Source organism: Rattus norvegicus, chromosome 5, assembly GCF_036323735.1.
Source record: "Rattus norvegicus strain BN/NHsdMcwi chromosome 5, GRCr8, whole genome shotgun sequence".
Classification (NCBI taxonomy): domain Eukaryota; kingdom Metazoa; phylum Chordata; class Mammalia; order Rodentia; family Muridae; genus Rattus; species Rattus norvegicus.
This window is the reverse complement of record NC_086023.1, coordinates 98,060,074-98,070,964: the sequence shown is the minus strand read 5'-3', so window position 1 is coordinate 98,070,964 and position 10,891 is coordinate 98,060,074. Positions and strand designations below refer to the sequence as shown.

The 10,891-nt window shown below is 40.9% G+C and overlaps 1 long non-coding RNA gene and 1 pseudogene across 3 annotated transcripts in view; both read left to right on the top strand.

The window, feature by feature from the left end:
- The first annotated feature begins 1,459 nt into the window (after positions 1-1,459).
- Positions 1,460-3,155, top strand: Ccdc47-ps1 (coiled-coil domain containing 47, pseudogene 1; annotated as a pseudogene).
- A 152-nt stretch (positions 3,156-3,307) lies between these two features.
- Positions 3,308-10,891, top strand: part of LOC102555405 (uncharacterized) — a 56,791-nt gene continuing 49,207 nt past the window's right edge. For 2 of the 3 annotated variants that reach the window (XR_010051848.1, XR_005504810.2), the window contains exon 1: positions 3,308-3,934. This is a non-coding gene — a long non-coding RNA (uncharacterized LOC102555405). The remainder of the gene's footprint in view (positions 3,935-10,891) is intronic. The other variant, XR_354080.5, reaches the window with a different exon arrangement.

The following is a 10,891-nucleotide window of genomic DNA, read 5'->3' as shown; positions in this document are numbered from 1 at the left end:
TATGCAACTACACTTTTTACACAATTAAATTTTCCATAATTCAACATGTTTTTGTCTTATATCTAGCTGCCTTTGTTAATCTCTCCAGAAACTCAGAAACGAGATAATAGTAGTCAGAGACACAGAAATTTTAGTTCACTTTGAGAAGGAAATATTTTTATATTTTATTTTCTGTTTGGCTAACTGTAAATGTAAGGCTTGAGGAAACAATCTTCATGCCGCCTTTATCTGATTTCCTTCTACACTTCCACATCCTGTGGTCTTCTTTACATCAGAAGACAATCTGTCTTAGACATTATCTCATGTCTGCAATGATTTGCTGTTACATAGCCACATGGTCATCAAATTTGTGCCTGAAAAAGAAAAAAGTAGACACTCTGAACCCCAATTTATCATCACTTCAGATGACTATGTTAAGTCATTTCAATGACTGCAGTCAAACTCTACAAAAGAATACTTTCAGTCAACTTTTAGTGCTTTGTGATACCTGCTATAGCCTGGATATAAAGTGTACCCTTGGGAAATCATGTTAAAGACTTACATGCAAGAATCTGGTGTTGCCTGAAATTATGGAACCTTAAGGAGGAAGAGCCTAGTGTCAGGCAATCACATAATTGTTTTCTCTGTGCGGGAATGTTGGAAACATCTTGTGTCTCTCTTTGCTTCCTGTTTATCATCAATTTTTACCTCACAAGTGTACATAGATAACTATTGCCCTGTTACTAACTAGAACCAAGGTTGAAAAGCAATGTGTCAAACACCTGTTAAATAAGCATTTGAAACCATCAGATGATTAAACTATATTTCCTCTTTAAGTAGGTTTATCTTAAATACTTTGTAATAGTAATACAATACATCAGTAAAAGATACAACTATGAACTATATGGAGTCTACTGAGAAAAACATTATCACACATTGACAAATTTGTTCTATGTCACAGTGATACTGTATTTGATTTATTAATGGTAGAATATGCATTATATAAAGCCAACATCTTTCCTTTACATAATCTGAGCCGTTTCTAAGCTCTGGTAACTCCTGAAAACCCTTGAATGGAGAGATAAAATCCAAAATACATACAATGGTTGAATTAAGCACAAAAAGTAATAACTAAAGACAACTTGGAAAATCCCATATATTTAGGCTAAACACCACAATTCAAACTTCCTTTGGTCAAAGAAGCATTTTCAAAGGAAATTTTAAACTATTTAGGATTAAAACAAATTATATCTTAAAACATCAGAACAGCATTCTAAGTAACGGATGGCTGAAGCTATGTGAAGAGTATGGTACTGTGACTGGGCTACCTATTCTGGGCTGTTCAGTGACATTGAGGCTCGCAGATAAATCTTTGGGACCTGATGGCAGAAACCAGACAAAGGCAGGCCGGGTGGAGGTGGTGGCCTCAGGAACGCCAGACCAGGTGCCAGCCTCGGGTACAGCTTATTTTTAAAGTGCAATGAAAACCTTCTGTGCTTTCTGTGTTGTCCTCTTGGTGTTTGGGAGTGTCTCTGAAGCCAAGTTTGATGATTTCTAGGATGAGGAAGACATAGTAGAGTATGATGATAATGATTTTGCTGAGTTTGAGAACGTCATGGAAGATTCTATTATGGAATCTCTTCAGCAAATGATCAACACGGGAAGATGATGAGGACAAGGCCACTGTGGAGTTGGAAGGACAGGATGAAAGCCAAGAAGGCGATTTTGAGGATCCATATACCCAGGAGGGAGATACAGAAAGTGAACCCTATGATGATGAAGAATTTGAGAGTTATGAAAACAAACCTCATACCTCTTCTAACAAAAATAAAGACCCAATAACTATTGTTGATGTTCCTGCACACCTCCAGAAGAGATGGGAGAACTATTACCTAGAAATTTTGATGGTAATCAGTCTGCTTGCCTATATCATGAACTACATCATCGGGAAGAATAAAAACAGCTGACTTGTTCAGGCCTGGTTTAACTCTCATATAGAGCTTCTGGAGAGCAGTTTTCCCTTAGTGGGGAATAATGGGACTAACAAAGAAGCCACAAGCACAGGAAAGTTGAACTAGGAGAATGAGCACATCTATAACTTATGGTGTTCTGGCCGAGTGTGCCGTGAAGGCATGCTCATCCAGCTGAGGTTCCTGAAGAGACAAGACTTACTTAACCTCCTGGCCCGGATAGCCCAGTGAGTGATCAGATGCAAATAAAAGTCACAATGAATGACGAGGACATGGACATATATGTGTTTGCTGTCGGCACTTGCAAAGCTTTGCTGCGACTGCAGAAAGAGCTGCAGGATCTGAGTGAGTTTTGCAGTGATAAACCTGTCTGGAGCAAAGTATGGAGTGCCCGACTCTTTGACCATTCTGTCAGAAATGGGAGAAGTCACAGAGGGAATGATGGATACAAAGATGATTCACTTTCTTACATACTGTGCTAATAAGATTGAATCTGTTCTTTTTTCAGACCAGTTCTCTGGTCCAAAGATTATGCAAGATGAAAGGCAGCCTTAAAAGCTGCCTGACACCAAGAGGACACTACTGTTTACTTTTAATGTGCCTGGCTCAGGTAACACGTATCCAAAGGATGTGGAGGCTTTGCTACCCCTGATGAACATGGTGAATTGTTTTACCAATAAAGCCAAAAAGTTCCAACTCAACAGAGAAGGCAAACAAGAAGCAGGTAACTGGGCGCGCGTGGAAGAGAACTTTCTGAAGCTGACACATTGCAGACAGGAGGCTGCACAGTCTCGGCGTGAGGAGAAGAAAAGAGCTGAGAAGGAGCAGATCGTGAACCAGAAGGACCCTGAGAAGCAGCACAAGCTGGAAGAAGCGGCTTTCAGGAGAGAACAAAAGAAGTTGGAGAAGAAGCAAATGAAAATGAAACAAATCAAAGTGAAAGTCATGTAACATAGTCACACAGGCCCTGTCCTCACTGCGGGAGGAGCCTGAAGTTCTGCCAGAGACTGGAAAAGCATGCGTCCTCACCTAACAGTCACATATTTCTGGTGACTGAGAGATCTTTATTTCACCCGCTCCTTTTGGATTGGAGTTCTACAGAGGTAAGAGATACATTGAAAGGGTTCTTTCAGGGTTGGAGATTTAGCTCAGTGGTAGTGTGCTTGCCTAGAAGCAAAGGCCCTGGGTTTGATCCCCAGCTTCAAGCAGAAAAAAAAAAAAAACAAAACAAAACAAAAAACAAACAAAAAAAATGGAAAGTGCTTTTTCAGCAATTTCCTTCCAGATAATCAAATTATTTTCATTATTCTCTAAAATGAATGGTACACAAAGTATGTGTAGTTTTATAATGTTTAAATTATAATATGAATTATCAGTGCTTTACTTTGGTGTTTGAAGAACGATCATGGTATTTCTAGGTAGGTTGAGGCTTTTTGTTTAAACTGGGCAGTTGAAATTTCTATGGAGACTGACTCTAACCCAAGACCATAAGAATATCTATTGGAATTGCACAATAGCTATTGCTTGCTTTTTTCTGTGTCCACATTAAACTTGTGAAAAAAGTGGAATCTAGAACACTGTATGTGATGACGAGATCAGAGACTTAGAACGTAGTACAGCTCATGTTTTGTGTGTGGTTGGTGCTGATGGCAGTATTATAGGAAGAAATCCATAGGTGTTTGGATACTATAAATCCATGGAGGACTCTTGAGGTAGGTCCTACAGGAAGGCTTTCTCATTGCCTGACACTATGAGCTAATGAAGCTGAGTGCTGGATTTGAAGTAGTTATGTGCTTTCTTTTTCTGACCGAGAAATGCATGAAAAAATGAACTGCTTCAACTAGCAGTCAGATGGCTGGTCTCTGTGAGGTCACAATGGGTTTCTTGCTTGCTGCAGCCTGTGAGGTTTTCATGGAGGAGCTGGTCTGTCTTATGAGTAGGGTGCACTTTATTCTCGGCCTGCTTTTATATTGTCCACAAGGCCGGTATGTACTGTCTTCAAACACATAACCATCAACATGCACAAATGTGCTTTTAAAAAGTTAGCTTTTTTACCTGATTCAGAATTTTGTCTGACTCATGAGGTGGGAGCGATGGTAGAGAGAGACCCTTCTCTGTGCATAAGCATTTGGCTTGTTGAGATCTCTGCATTTCATAAATGCTTCCTACTGAGAAAGCATTTCTTGAGTCTCTGCTTGTACCAGGTAGTTCTTGCTGGGGTGGGAAAGGGTTGTTTTGTGTTGGGAGTGGGTAGTGGGGTTTGGTTGACGATTTCTGTGTTCTGATGCCACAGTAACAGTGGGGCATAGTGAAAGCTGTGTGCTGTGCCTTGGGGATTACATGGGATTTTTCACGTGGCTTTGTCTAGGTTAATAGAAATTATGCACTGGGATATAGAAGTGTAAAATAGCACAAGATTGAATCACTTTAAGGCCATGTAATTTTAGACTTAACATTGTTTTACAAACCTTATAAGTAAATTTATAATCAAATTTTATGTGCTTAGTTATTGTTTAAGTAATATAAGTTTTCTGAAAGTCCCATACATTGGACCTTGGCAGCTAATTTTGTAACTTAAGCATTCATATGACTACCTATGACATATTAAATTGATTGACAAAAAAAATCAGAACTTTTATTTTAAAAAAAGTGGTCTCTATCAGGAAATTTATAAAAGTTATTGTACATAAAAGGGCAGTTCTAAATTAATTACCATGTTTTCATACTGAAAATCCACAAATGAGGGACTAAATCCAGTGTAATTAAAAGAAAAGAATAACTACCAAAAGAGAAATCAATACAATTATAAGAGAAAGCAACAGATAATATACATTAAAATTTCATTATTTGAATCGACTGATAATTAATTATAAGCAAGTCAGGACAATCAAAATAGGAAAAAAGAAAAAGAAAAGAACAGAAAAAGAAAAGAAAAGAAAGAAAGAGAGAAAGAGAGAAAGAAAGAATACAAATAATATAATCGAAAATGAACGAGACGCTATCAACAATAAGTCTGTGGACATTCAAAGATCACAAATGTGAGTAGTTCTCTGTCTACACTTGATAACCCAGAGAAAGAGGATTACATTTGAAAGACACAGTCTGTCACTAAACACAAAGATATCAATAGTGATAAAAACTGCATGGTATTGGTACAGAGACAGACAGATAGACCAATGGAATAGAATTGAAGACCCAGAAAAGAACCCACACACCTATGGTCACTTGATTTTTGACAAAGGAGCCAAAACCATCCAATGGAAAAAAGATAGCATTTTCAGCAAATGGTGCTGGTTCAACTGGAGGGCAACATGTAGAAGAATGCAGATCGATCCATCCTTATCACCCTGTACAAAGCTTGAGTCCAAGTGGATCAAGGACCTCCACATCAAACCAGACACACTCAAACTAATAAAAGAAAAACTAGGGAAGCATCTGGAACACATGGGCACTGGAAAAATTTCCTGAACAAAACACCAATGGCTTATGCTCTAAGATCAAGAATCGACAAATGGGATATCATAAAACTGCAAAGCTTCTGTAAGGCAAAGGACACTGTGGTTAGGACAAAACGGCAACCAACAGATTGGGAAAAGACCTTTACCAATCCTACAACAGATAGAGGCCTTATATCCAAAATATACAAAGAACTCAAGAAGTTAGACCGCAGGGAAACAAATAACCCTATTAAAAATGGGGTTCAGAGCTATACAAAGAATTCACAGCTGAGGAATGCCGAATGGCTGAGAAACACCTAAAGAAATGTTCAACATCTTTAGTCATAAGGGAAATGCAAATCAAAACAACCCTGAGATTTCACCTCACACCAGTGCGATTGGCTAAGATCAAAAACTCAGGTGACAGCAGATGCTGGCGAGGATGTGGAGAAAGAGGAACACTCCTCCATTGTTGGTGGGATTGCAGACTGGTAAAACCATTCTGGAAATCAGTCTGGAGGTTCCTCAGAAAATTGGACATTGAACTGCCTGAGGATCCAGCTATACCTCTCTTGGGCATATACCCAAAAGATGCCTCAACATATAAAAGAGATACGTGCTCCACTATGTTCATCGCAGCCTTATTTATAATAGCCAGAAAATGGAAAGAACCCAGATGCCCTTCAACAGAGGAATGGATACAGAAAATGTGGTACATCTACACAATGGAATATTAATCAGCTATCAAAAACAACGAGTTTATGAAATTCGTAGGCAAATGGTTGGAACTGGAAAACATCATTCTGAGTGAGCTAACCCAATCACAGAAAGACATACATGGTATGCACTCATTGATAAGTGGCTATTAGCCCAAATGCTTGAATTACCCTAGATCCCTCGAACAAACGAAACTCAAGACGGATGATCAAAATGTGAATGCTTCACTCCTTCTTTAAATGAGGAAAAAGAATACCCTTGGCAGGGAAGGGAGAGGCAAAGATTAAAACAGAGACTGAAGGAACACCCATTCAGAGCCTGCCCCACATGTGGCCCATACATATACAGCCACCCAATTAGACAAGATGGATGAAGCAAAGAAGTGCAGACCGACAGGAGCCGGATGTAGATCTCTCCTGAGAGACACAGCCAGAATACAGCAAATACAGAGGCGAATGCCAGCAGCAAACCACTGAACTGAGAATAGGTCCCCTATTGAAGGAATCAGAGAAAGAACTGGAAGAGCTTGAAGGGGCTCGAGACCCCAAAAGTACAACAATGCCAAGCAATCAGAGCTTCCAGGGACTAAGCCACTACCTAAAGACTATACATGGACTGACCCTGGACTCTGACCCCATAGGTAGCAATGAATATCCTAGTAAGAGCACCAGTGGAAGGGGAAGCCCTGGGTCCTGCTAAGACTGAACCCCCAGTGAACTAGTCTATGGGGGGAGGGCGGCAATGGGGGGAGGGTTGGGAGGGGAACACCCATAAGGAAGGGGAGGGGGGAGGGGGATGTTTGCCCGGAAACCGGGAAAGGGAATAACACTCAAAATGTATATAAGAAATACTCAAGTTAATAAAAAAAAATAAATTAAAAAAAAAAACCAACGAGTTTATGAAATTCGTAGGCAAAGGGTTGGAACTGGAAAATATCATCCTGAGTGAGCTAACCCAATCACAGAAAGACATACATGGTATGCACTCATTGATAAGTGGCTATTAGCCCAAATGCTTGAATTACCCTAGATCCCTAGAACAAACGAAACTCAAACGGATGATCAAAATGTGAATGCTTCACTCCTTCTTTAAATGAGGAAAAAGAATACCCTTTTCAGGGAAGGGAGAGGCAAAGATTAAAACAGAGACTGAAGGAACACCCATTCAGAGTCTGCCCCACATGTGGCCCATACATATACAGCCACCCAATTAGACAAGATGGATGAAGCAAAGAAGTGCAGACCGACAGGAGCCGGATGTAGATCTCTCCTGAGAGACACAGCCAGAATACAGCAAATACAGAGGCGAATGCCAGCAGCAAACCACTGAACTGAGAATAGGTCCCCTATTGAAGGAATCAGAGAAAGAACTGGCAGAGCTTGAAGGGGCTCGAGACCCCAAAAGTACAACAATGCCAAGCAACCAGAGCTTCCAGGGACTAAGCCACTACCTAAAGACTATACATGGACTGACCCTGGACTCTGACCCCATAGGAAGCAATGAATATCCTAGTAAGAGCACCAGTGGAAGGGGAAGCCCTGGGTCCTGCTAAGACTGAACCCCCAGTGAACTAGACTATGGGGGGAGGGCGGCAATGGGGGGAGGGTTGGGAGGGGAACACCCATAAGGAAGGGGAGGGGGGAGGGGGATGTTTGCCCGGAAACCGGGAAAGGGAATAACACTTGAAATGTATATAAGAAATACTCAAGTTAATAAAAAAAAAGAAATGTAAATACATAAAATATCAAGTAAAAACCTTAATTTAATAATATTAAAAAAATAAAATGGGGATTTGCTGCCAGAAAATAAAATTTAAAAAAGCAAAACAAAAACAAACAAACAAAACGCAACAAAAAGAAAAGAGACTTGGAGAAATTTCAAAGATTCTTTAAGGCAAAAGATACTGTCAATAGAAGAAAATGGCAGCCTACAGATTGGGTTTATTACCCCTATGTATGGCCTCAGGCTGTGAAAGGTACCCTGATTCCTGGTCTAGATAGATCAAATCCCTGGGGACCCTAAATGGAAAGGCAGGAGCATTTCCAGTCTCTCTGGATATCAGACCCTTCTCACATAGCTACAGCCTCCCCCTCCCCCGGCCCCAATCCCTTGTAGAGAGGTTTGAGACTAAAGTCATGTAGGGCAATGCCCCAAGCACCTCATCCACAGGTGAGGACATGACCACGGGTCATATAAGTTAAGAATCCTGTTCAGAAGGATTAAAGATGTGCAGGAATTGTTCCGTTGTCTGAGAGCTTCTGTCATAAGAGCTGTAATACTGCCACTTGGGGGAGAAGCTGTGCTCTCCTGATATCCTGCCAAAAGCTCCCCTGAGTCCCTTGCTGGCTGGTCTGTCTCCTGCCTGCTCAGCCTGGCCTAATCAACCTAAGCATGAGGAGACAGAGTAGCACCAGCGGAGATTGTGAATGCTGTCCACCCTCCCTGTCCGAGTTCTCTTGCACCTAGCCAGACCAGATGTCTCTGGGGACATCTGATAGAGAGCTAATATCCAAATATATAAAAAGAACTCAAGAAACATAAAAATAAAAAGATCACAAATAACCCAATTAAAAAATGGGGTACAGTGCTTAAAAAGAAAAATCCTCAACAGAGGAATCTCAAATGGCCATGAAGCACCTAAAGATGCAGAATATCCTTAGTCATCAGGGAAGTGCAAATCAAAATGACCTTGGGATTCCAATTCACACCAGTCAGAAAGGATAAGATCAAAAATTCAGGTGACATCAAATGGTGACAAAGATGTGGAGAAAGAAGGACACTACTCCATTGCTGGTAAAATTGCAAACTGGACCAACCACTCTGGATATTAATCTGATTTTTCCTCAGAAAATTGTAAATAGATCTATCTGAACACCCAGCTAAACCTCTCCTGGGCATATACCCAAAAGATGCTCCACTCCATTACACGAACCCATGGTCCACAATGTTCATAGCAGAATTATCTGTAATATCCAGGAGCTGGAAACAACCTAGTTGTCTCTCAACCAAAGAATGAATACAGAGAATGTGCTTCATTTACTAAATGGAATGCGATTCAGCCATTAAAAACAAGGACACCAAAACGTTTGCAGGTAAATGGATGGAACTAGAAAATAGCATTCTGAGTGAGGAAAACCAGACCCGAAAGGAAATGGATGTTATGCATTGATAAGTGCATATTAACCCAAATATACAGAATACCCATGATACATTGGAAAAAAAAGACAAAGTGCAGATGTTTCAATCCCACTTAGAAGGGGGAACAAAATAATCAGGGGAGGCAGAGCAAGGAAGGGACCAGGGGTGGAGATAGGCAAGGTGGAGGGAAAGGGGGACAGAATCAGGTATGGGAAAAACATGAGAGAAGCCCAGAAGGTCAGGAGAATGAATGGAAATATTCAGTGGAGGGGTGTGTGGGGAAGAGGAGAAATTTTAAGAAAATCACAGAGACCTGATATGTGAGATGCTCCCAGGACTCATCGGAGATAACCTTAGGTGAACCACCCAACAGTGGGAAGATAGGGCCCCCAGTGGAGGGATGGGATCACCAAACTACCCTAAAAGTTTTGACCCAGAAGTGTGAATGTCTAGAGATAATTACAGGGACAAGAATGGAGCAGAGATTGAGTGAAAGACCACCCAATGAATGGACCAACTTGAGAACCATGGGCAGGCACTAAACCCTGGCACTATTACTGATGCTATGGTGTGCTTACAGACAGGAGCCTGGCCTGGCTGTCTTCTGAGAGGCTCTACCTACATCTGACTGAGACAAATGCAGATAATTACAGCCAACCAATGGACTGAGGTCAGGGACCCCTATAGAATAGTTAGGGGAAGGATTAAAGGAGGTGGAGGGTACAGCAATCCCATAGGAAGACCAACAGTGTCAATAAACCTGGCCCCACAGATTTCCCAGAGAGAAAGCCACCAACAAAAGAGCATAGGTGTGTTGGTCAGCTCTGTGTACCCTGGCACTTATGTAGCAGAGCACTGCATCATCTGTGCTCAGAAGAGGGTGTGCTAAGCTCTGTAGATACTGCATGACTCAGGGAACAGGGATACAGTAGGGGAATGTGGTAGGAGAGAGTGCATTGGTGGGTGAAGGGTGTCAGGTGGTGGTGGTGGGCACCATCTCAGAGGAATATTCGAGTGGGGGTTAGGGTAAAGAACTTTTGGAGCAGGAAGAGCAGGAATGGAAGCAACAGTTGAAATGTAAATAAATAAAACAATTAACTCTCTTCTACTTTCTTTGTTTGAGACATAGATTAGAAAATGCACATAGGCATGAGTGTCTACTGTAGCTCATCTCTCTAATTGTACCTTGATGAGTGATTACAAATTTCCTCAGAAAACTAAAGAATGCTTTAAACGAACAAATAATCAAATGAAAACCAGTTGATTATTACATGCTTCTGCATTCTTTTTATTACTTTCTTTATTGTGTATTTATATTGTTTGAAACATTTGTACATGCATGTTTCAAGTTCACTAGCAATTTGCTTGCCTCCAATTCTTTTTGATTTTGCTTTGCTTTTATTTAACCCTAATTCCATTCCATACTACCCGAATGTACACTGGGTTAGAGGCATTTGTCGGAGTATGGAAGCCTCTCAGGGACCAAGCAATAGTTAAGAAAACTGATTGTCCCTCTTTGAGAAGCTACTGGTGTTCAATCACTTTCAATGACTTCTTGCCTAGATATGTGACTTGCTAAATGCCTTCTCCCTCCATGATGAAGTTTTGAATGCCTTGATCTTCCACAGGACTTGCATAATCTGCCACAAC